Raw genomic sequence first — 7,500 nt, 5'->3', positions numbered from 1 at the left:
ATCCATTTTCCCCTCGCACACTGCACTTCATGGCACGGACTTAGGCTATAAATATTTAAGCTTAATGGCATTGTGTTTCTTTTTTTTCTTTTTTTCTTTTTTTCAGTGTGATCTTCTGCCAAGTGAAAATTTCCACTTTCATGAAAAGTATTCGCCTCATGTTTCTATCTGTCCTCCGTTTCGATGCATTAATCAAAATAATTTTGTCAAGAAAGCAGTGGTATTCGTGGGTCGTTACTAGTATGTGAATTGTACAACTTTGGTTTTGTATGTGCTGATTTTATGTCACCACAACAAACAATGTAATGATTATGTACCTGTTTCAATCATCTGCATTTCACAAACACGGCGTTTGAGATTTGGTTGCTTCGATAACATATGGGGAAGTATCATTGTGATTATAGTCCTTGGTGCCATGAATGAAAATATCAAACAGCGCGGGGTTTATCACATTTCCTTGAGTACCTCCTTTCTAACTATAACAGAATCTGTATGTCTTTGTTATACGACGTACTGTTGAGTTTTTAGATATTTTTATCACGTAAAAACATCGCCCGTTTTCCCGATTTTGTTTAAATTCAAGAGTGCAACATGCCCTGTATTGTCGAATGCTTTATTACAATCTACAAAACATCTTAAGAGGCGATCATTCAGTTTATTTATGGTGCAGCCAATTATTTTGTTGAGGATGAATATGAAATTGTGATCGATGGTTCTAATATGCCTTCTGAAACCAGAAATAACGTGCATGTTTTGAATGGCAGAATCCTTGGTGACTTTCATGACAGTCCTACTTACTTTTCTCCAACACGGAAAAACGTTGTGGATTGTTTTACCTGTTACCAAATTCTAATGCGAAAGGTAACGAAATTCCTTCTCAAAGGTCATACCCTATCTTCCGATCACTACATTTTATCTGCCAGAACGCGTCTCGAATGCACAATCCGTTGTGTGATTAAAGGGTGATGTCATACATTTTCATGTCTTTGTTCACCTGTGGATGACATCGTTCAGAGTACCGATTCATTGTCACCACACAAAATAACATCCCCTTATGTTTGCATCTTTTTCTACTTGTTTCTGTATGATAGCATCTTGTTTTTGAGTTGCACCTTTTATCTCCAACCCCACACTGTCACTGCTGCTCTGAGGCAGGAACATAACGCATTGTCTAAGAACGATCCCCCACCCCCACCTCCACCCCCACAACCCCTCACCGAGGCTCTCTGTGCCTTTGTATGCTGTGGCTTTCGCGAACATGTGTCAACATCTGTGGAAGAATCTTTTTTTTTTTTCTTTTTTTTTTAATATCTTTGGTGTCAATCTTATCTAGACATGCTTCTTGGCAAATAGTGCCATTAGGCTGTAACTTCTTTTTCTTTCTGTGAACGTTGATTTGGTTTTGTTCCATCAACAATTTCCCTAAAACCTTTCATGTTCCGTGATAGTTTTACTTCACATTTTGATTCAAACATGTCTCTGTGTTAAGGTCTTCAGGAGGTAATTCAATCATTTTGCGCACTTTTTGCTGGTGTATGTGGAATGTAGTGTGTGTGTGTGTGTGTGTGTGTGTGTGTGTGTGTGTGTGTGTGTGTGTGTGTGTGTGTGTGTGTGTGTGTGTGTGTGTGTGTGTGTGTGTGTGTGTGTGTGTGTGTGTGTGTGTGTGTGTGTGTGTGTGTGTGCGTGTGTGTTTGTGTGTGTGTGTGTGTGTGTGTCTGCGTGCGTGTGTGTGTGTGTGTGTGTGTGTTTGTGTGTGTGTGTGTGTGTGAGAGAGAGAGCTTATCTGTCTGTGTCTTTGTGTCTGCGTGTCTGTATGTCTGTGTGTCTGTGAGTGTTTCATACAGTCATCCAACTTCCTCCAGTCATTGAACAACTTCAGTGACTCACCACGCTCAGCTTATCGGTTGCAACGCTTTTTGCAACCATTCTTTTGTCTTGAAATGTTTGCGTTGCTCTGGCACCGCCCAGAGATCGATTTGCCACACAAAGCTTTCAGTTCTTTAATGTTGTCCTGTAAAGTATTGTTCAGTGCTAAATTGGCATTTGCAATACCTATCAGCTGGCATGTATTTTGATTTTATCCTTCCCGCACCAATATGCTGTTGCACTCTCAACCTCAAAGGACACATCAGGAGCAGTCAAAAATAACAAACAGCACTATTATCTGAACAACGTTGGATTAGAAGATACCTCTCTCCCGCCACCCCCCTAAATCTCTCTCTCTCTCTCTCTCTCTCTCTCTCTCTCTCTATATATATATATATATATATATATATATATGCACACATGCATATTGGTGTGTGTGTGTGTGTGTGTGTGTGTGTGTGTGTGTGTGTGTGTGAATAAAATTGCCTAAATGCGCCGGCATGTCCACTGGGAGCTATCAAAGTTAGGTCGCCAGGAGGCCACTCATCGGAGAAGATTTCTGCTCAGTCACTTCGGTGGTGTTCAGTGGTGACTATTCTTATTCATCACATGCAGGACACCATGTACTGTACACCCCTCTTCCGCCCACCCCCAGCTGGCAATACTGATCGTTCAGTGGCGGAGCCAGACTGAGAGGGCGTCCTCTCCTGAGTGAAGCCTGACTGACCGCCACTTCGTCCCTCCACGAATCTGCCGACACTGATGAACTTGACACACACTTATCCAAAGCATGGACAGGGAGAGGCACGGGGCTGTCGAAAATGAGGTCACCGTGAGAGCAAGGTATAGAAGACTACAAAATCTAGCACGATTGATGAATGAGAATGGTGATGACGATGACGATGCTGCTATGGAGGTCCGTGTCTGGGTTTGGGACCGCGTGACAAGGCTGCACTCTACGCTTCTTTTCAAACTGATCCCGGTGTTACTGGGGCACGGAAGATGCAGACACCTGCAGAGTTCATCGGGAAATTTGAGCACCATACCCAAAGACGCGTCCATGAAGAGGATGATACTCGACTGCCTGGAGCCTATACGGACTTACAGCCACTGATATCTATCGTATTGCTTTTGATGTCGCCGAAACGAGAGGCGGGCAGCGTTGCTGCATTGGAGAAACCGGGCTTGCAGGAAGGGATTGGCTGAAAGGATTCATGAAGCGCCAACCAGACCTCAGGTCTGGACAGCCGTGAGGAAGGAGTCTGTCTTGTGTTGTGGGGTTCAGCTGCCCACAGGTGGATCAATTCTTTCAGATCTTAACAGAGCTTCAGAGGTAAGACAATTTCCACCCTCAGGAGTCTGGAACATGGACGAAACGGGCTTGACCTCTGTGCAGAAACTTGGGAAGATTCTAGCATCAAAAAGATCTCGCCAAGTCAGCAAGGTAATGATGTTTGAAGGGGAAGAACTCGTCACCCTTATTTACGCCACGAGTGCTGAAGGGGGGTGGGGGCGGGGGTTCCATCACCAGCATTCGGCTCTTTAGCTCTCCTCGCAAAAGGATGAGAGTCTCATGAAGGGCGCCATACCCCCAAGCAGTTGGCTTCACAAGTACTGAAGGTTGGACTGACTCTGATCTACAAGAAATTAGCTGATGAGACTTGCATCCCTGGTCTCGCCATTTTTATAGGAATTTGTCCGAACTGCGAATCAGAATATGCTGATAGTAACAAGTCACAATGATTCACTGGTGGACACAATGTGATTTGTCACGATCATAGTATGATGATTCGCTAAGTTGCTTGGATCACAGCCTATTCCGCCTCTTGTTCAATCAATGCGATTTCAAGTTAACATTGTGTCTACGTTCAGATGCATTACTTTACTGCAGTCATTTGGAGATTTTACATGCATGCATGCGGTAAAATGCCTGTAATGTGTGGGCTAAAGCGCCCGTTTTGCTGCATTGTATGGGGCAAAGAAACCTTTATTGAGAAATTGTGTTTGAACCGCACTGAGGCACGAGCACTGTTAAGTTTCGGACCAAGAGAGGTTTGAATTGACAGACAGAGGAAGAAAAAAACTCGGGCCTTTCTTTTATTTCGCTGACGTCCACCTGAAGTGTGCGGTCAGGATTTGCCTTAGGGCGTCCTTTTGCCCCTGCTGCTGACTCCATGCACACTCATTGTGTGTGTTTGGGGGTGGGGGGAGGGGGAGGGGGGTAGGTGTACTCGAATGCGGAATTGTGTAAGTGATACCGGTTGTGTCCGTGTGTGGGTGTGCGTGTGTGTGTCCGCCACGTCTGTTCAAGTGCATGAGCGCCTCGCGCGTCGCATGGGATATGTGTGGGATATACACATATTCACACGCGTGTGTGTCAGCGTTCACGTCTTTGAGCGCGCGTGTGTGTCCATAATTATGCTTGTGTGTGAGCACGTATTTGTGCGTGAGTGTGTATACGCATGTGGGAATGAATATGCACGTGTGTTAGCGCGTGTGTGCGTTCACGAGCGCGTGTTTTCGTGCGTGTTGGTGTCGCGCATGTGTGTAAACTCGCTTATGCGCACACATGTGCACGCTGCCACGCGTTTGTGCGTTCGAGTCTCTGTCTCTCTGTCTCTCTCTCTCTCATCCCCCCCCTCTCTCTCTCTCCCTTCGTTCATCAAAAAGTGCGATTCACTATCGTCCTTCAAATCGAGGGGACGAAAACCTCAGTTCCACAAATAACAGGCCCCCAAAGCAATTCGACCAGCCAAGAAACATCATGCCATTTTAGTAAAATGTTGTCTCTATTCCTATACGTACACTGAAGTGTTTTACCTCACTTTCTACCTTTTTATGCTTTTTATGTATTACATGTTCACCAGGTGATTGGATGTTACTACCTGCATCAGCATCTCCATGACCGTTGAAAATGTACAATGATGAATTTGTCTTTCTCTGTTCTCTTTGTCTGTTTCTAACTTCAGTCATGCCTCTTTCCTGTATTCTATGTGTTTGTTTAATTTGCCAACCTCAATAACCCCTGTAGGTTACGCCTTTCAAGATCGAATATAAATGTATTTTTACAGTATCTGCTAATGTACTACAATAATGCTCTGACATATGTGTTTATGTACATGTATGTATATATGTATGTATGTGACGGTGGGTCAGGTCAGGGGCATAACCATTGCTACTGGTACCATGTAACCCAGTACTACCTGCCGAAGAAAAAATCTGCGCCTGCCGAGGCCGTTCTACACGTGACAGTATCTGCACTTGTGGGACTGTGAGCGTCGGTAGGCGAGAGAGTGGGGAAGGGACTGCACAACTCCTCCTCACTAAAAAAAAAAAGAAAAAAAAAAGTCACCTATGCTGGTCAGGCAACCAGGCGAATGTCGGAACGAGCTAGCCCTTCAACACCCAGCTTTCCCAAGCCCTGCGGCGATGGAGAAGTGGTAACGGGGACAGGCAGAGGATGCTGCTGGCAGTTCTTAGTCACGACTCTGCACGCAGGCGGCTGTGGGGTGATGGTCGTCCGCCGTAGACTGGGGCAGATGCGGCGCCCGTATCCTCCCACAGCGTCAGAGCAGCCCTTTTTAGGGACAGTACTGCTCTCCCCACACGAGGAAGGGGAGATAAAAGGATCCCAAAACAAAGCCTGTCTCACCTAGTACCTAGTAGGAAACCGCACCTACTTGGACATGCAACACTAGCGGTCGAAAACAACAGAAGAAAAGAACCAGGAGTCAAGCCCTGACTCTGGGTGCCTGGAATGTTCGCACCCTTTTGGACAGAGACGACAGACCAGAAAGGCGCACAGCGCTCATTGCTAGAATGCTCGATCGCTACCAGGTGGACATAGCAGCCCTGAGCGAAACCAGGTTTGCCGGTGAAACCCAGCTGGAGGAAGTTGGAGGGGGCTACACCTTCTACTGCATTGGGAAGCCAGAAGACACCCCAAGAACCTCAGGCGTGGGCTTTGCCATACAAACCAAACTTGCACGACAGCTTGACAGCCTCCCTCGTGGGATAAACGATAGGCTGATAACCCTGCGTCTGAAGCTGTCCGAGGATCGCTTCTCCACAGTCATCAGCTTCTATGCCCCGACGATGACCAACCCTGATGACATCAAAGAAGCCTTCTACGAGGAGCTCAGCTGCACCATTTCAGCGGTAGACAGAAAGGACAGGCTAATCATCCTTGGGGATTTCAATGCCCGCGTCGTGGACTTCTCCTCGTGGCCAAAAGTCCTAGGACAGCACGGCACTAGCAAGTGCAGCTCCAACGGACTGCTTTTGCTCTCGCTCTGCGCGCGACATGGACTGACCATCACCAAAACCCTCTTCCAACAAGCGGACAAGTAAAAGAACACATGGATGCATCCCCCGCTCCAAGTAGTGGCACATGCTGGACTATGTGATTGTCCGGCAGAGGACAGAGGCGATGTTTCCATTACACGCTGCATGAGAGGAGCAGTCTGTTGGTCGGACCATCGCCTGGTACGCAGCACGATGAACATCAGCCTTGCACGCAAGCTCCAACCAGCCAGGCAGAAACCCCCTGGGAAGCTGAACATCCACCGCCTCCCTATCACCAAGGACGTGCTGCAGCAGCAAATCCAAGCAGCTCTCCAAGAAATTCCTGCATCGACTGATGTAGAAGAGGTATGGAGCACCTTTAGAGATGCTGTGTACACAGCAGCAGCTGACACACTCGGCTTTGTACACAGGAGCCACAAAGACTGGTTTGACGAGAACGACTCTGGGATCTCCAAGCTCCTGAACACAATGCATATACGGCGTCAGGATCACATTTCTGATAGAGACTGCCAGAGGAAGAATAACCAGTACTTGCAAACCAAGCAACTCGTACAGAAGTGGCTGCGTGAGATGAAGAACACCTGGTGGGAGAGAATGTCCGAAGAGCTTCAGTCCGCTGCTGATGCTCACGACACAAAGACCTTCCATGATGGTCTCCGAGCTGTGTATGGGTTGAGAGTCACAGGATCAACCCTTGTCCGAGCCTTGGACCAGACCACCCGCCTGACAGACAAAGACATCCTTGCCCGCTGGGCAGAGCACAACACCCTCCTCAACAGGGACTCGTCCGTATCTGACGAGGTAATTGCAGCCCTCCCACAGCTACCAGTCAATGACTCGCTAGCTGCCCCTCCCACCAAGGCCGACACCCGGAAAGCCCTGAAGCTGACAACGTCAGGAAAAGCACCAGGAGCGAATGGAATCCAGGCCGACATCTACAAGTATGGAGGCGAGGTGCTGACAGAAAAGCTGACCGCCCTGTTCCAGTCTATAAGGGAGAGAGGGGAGGTCCCTCAGGATTTCAAGGATGCTTCAATTGTCCACATCTACAAACGGAAGGGAGACAAAACATCCTGCGATAACCATCGTGGAATCTCTCTCCTATGCATCGCCAGCAAGATCTTCGCCCACATCATACTGAACAGACTGGTTGACCATGTCTCCAACATTGTCATCCCTGAAGTACAGTGCGGCTTCCGCTCAGGCAGGGGAACATGTGACATGGTGTTTGCCGTACTCCAGATGCAAGAGAAGTGCCGTGAGCAGAACAAGGAGCTCCACATGGTCTTTGTAGACCTGACTAAGGCCTTCGACAAGGTGAACCGCCGT

The sequence above is a fragment of the Babylonia areolata genome, chromosome 5, assembly GCF_041734735.1.
Source record: "Babylonia areolata isolate BAREFJ2019XMU chromosome 5, ASM4173473v1, whole genome shotgun sequence".
NCBI classification, from domain to species: Eukaryota; Metazoa; Mollusca; class Gastropoda; order Neogastropoda; family Buccinidae; genus Babylonia; species Babylonia areolata.
The sequence above is the reverse complement of the archived record's forward strand: the minus strand, read 5'-3'. Positions refer to the sequence as shown.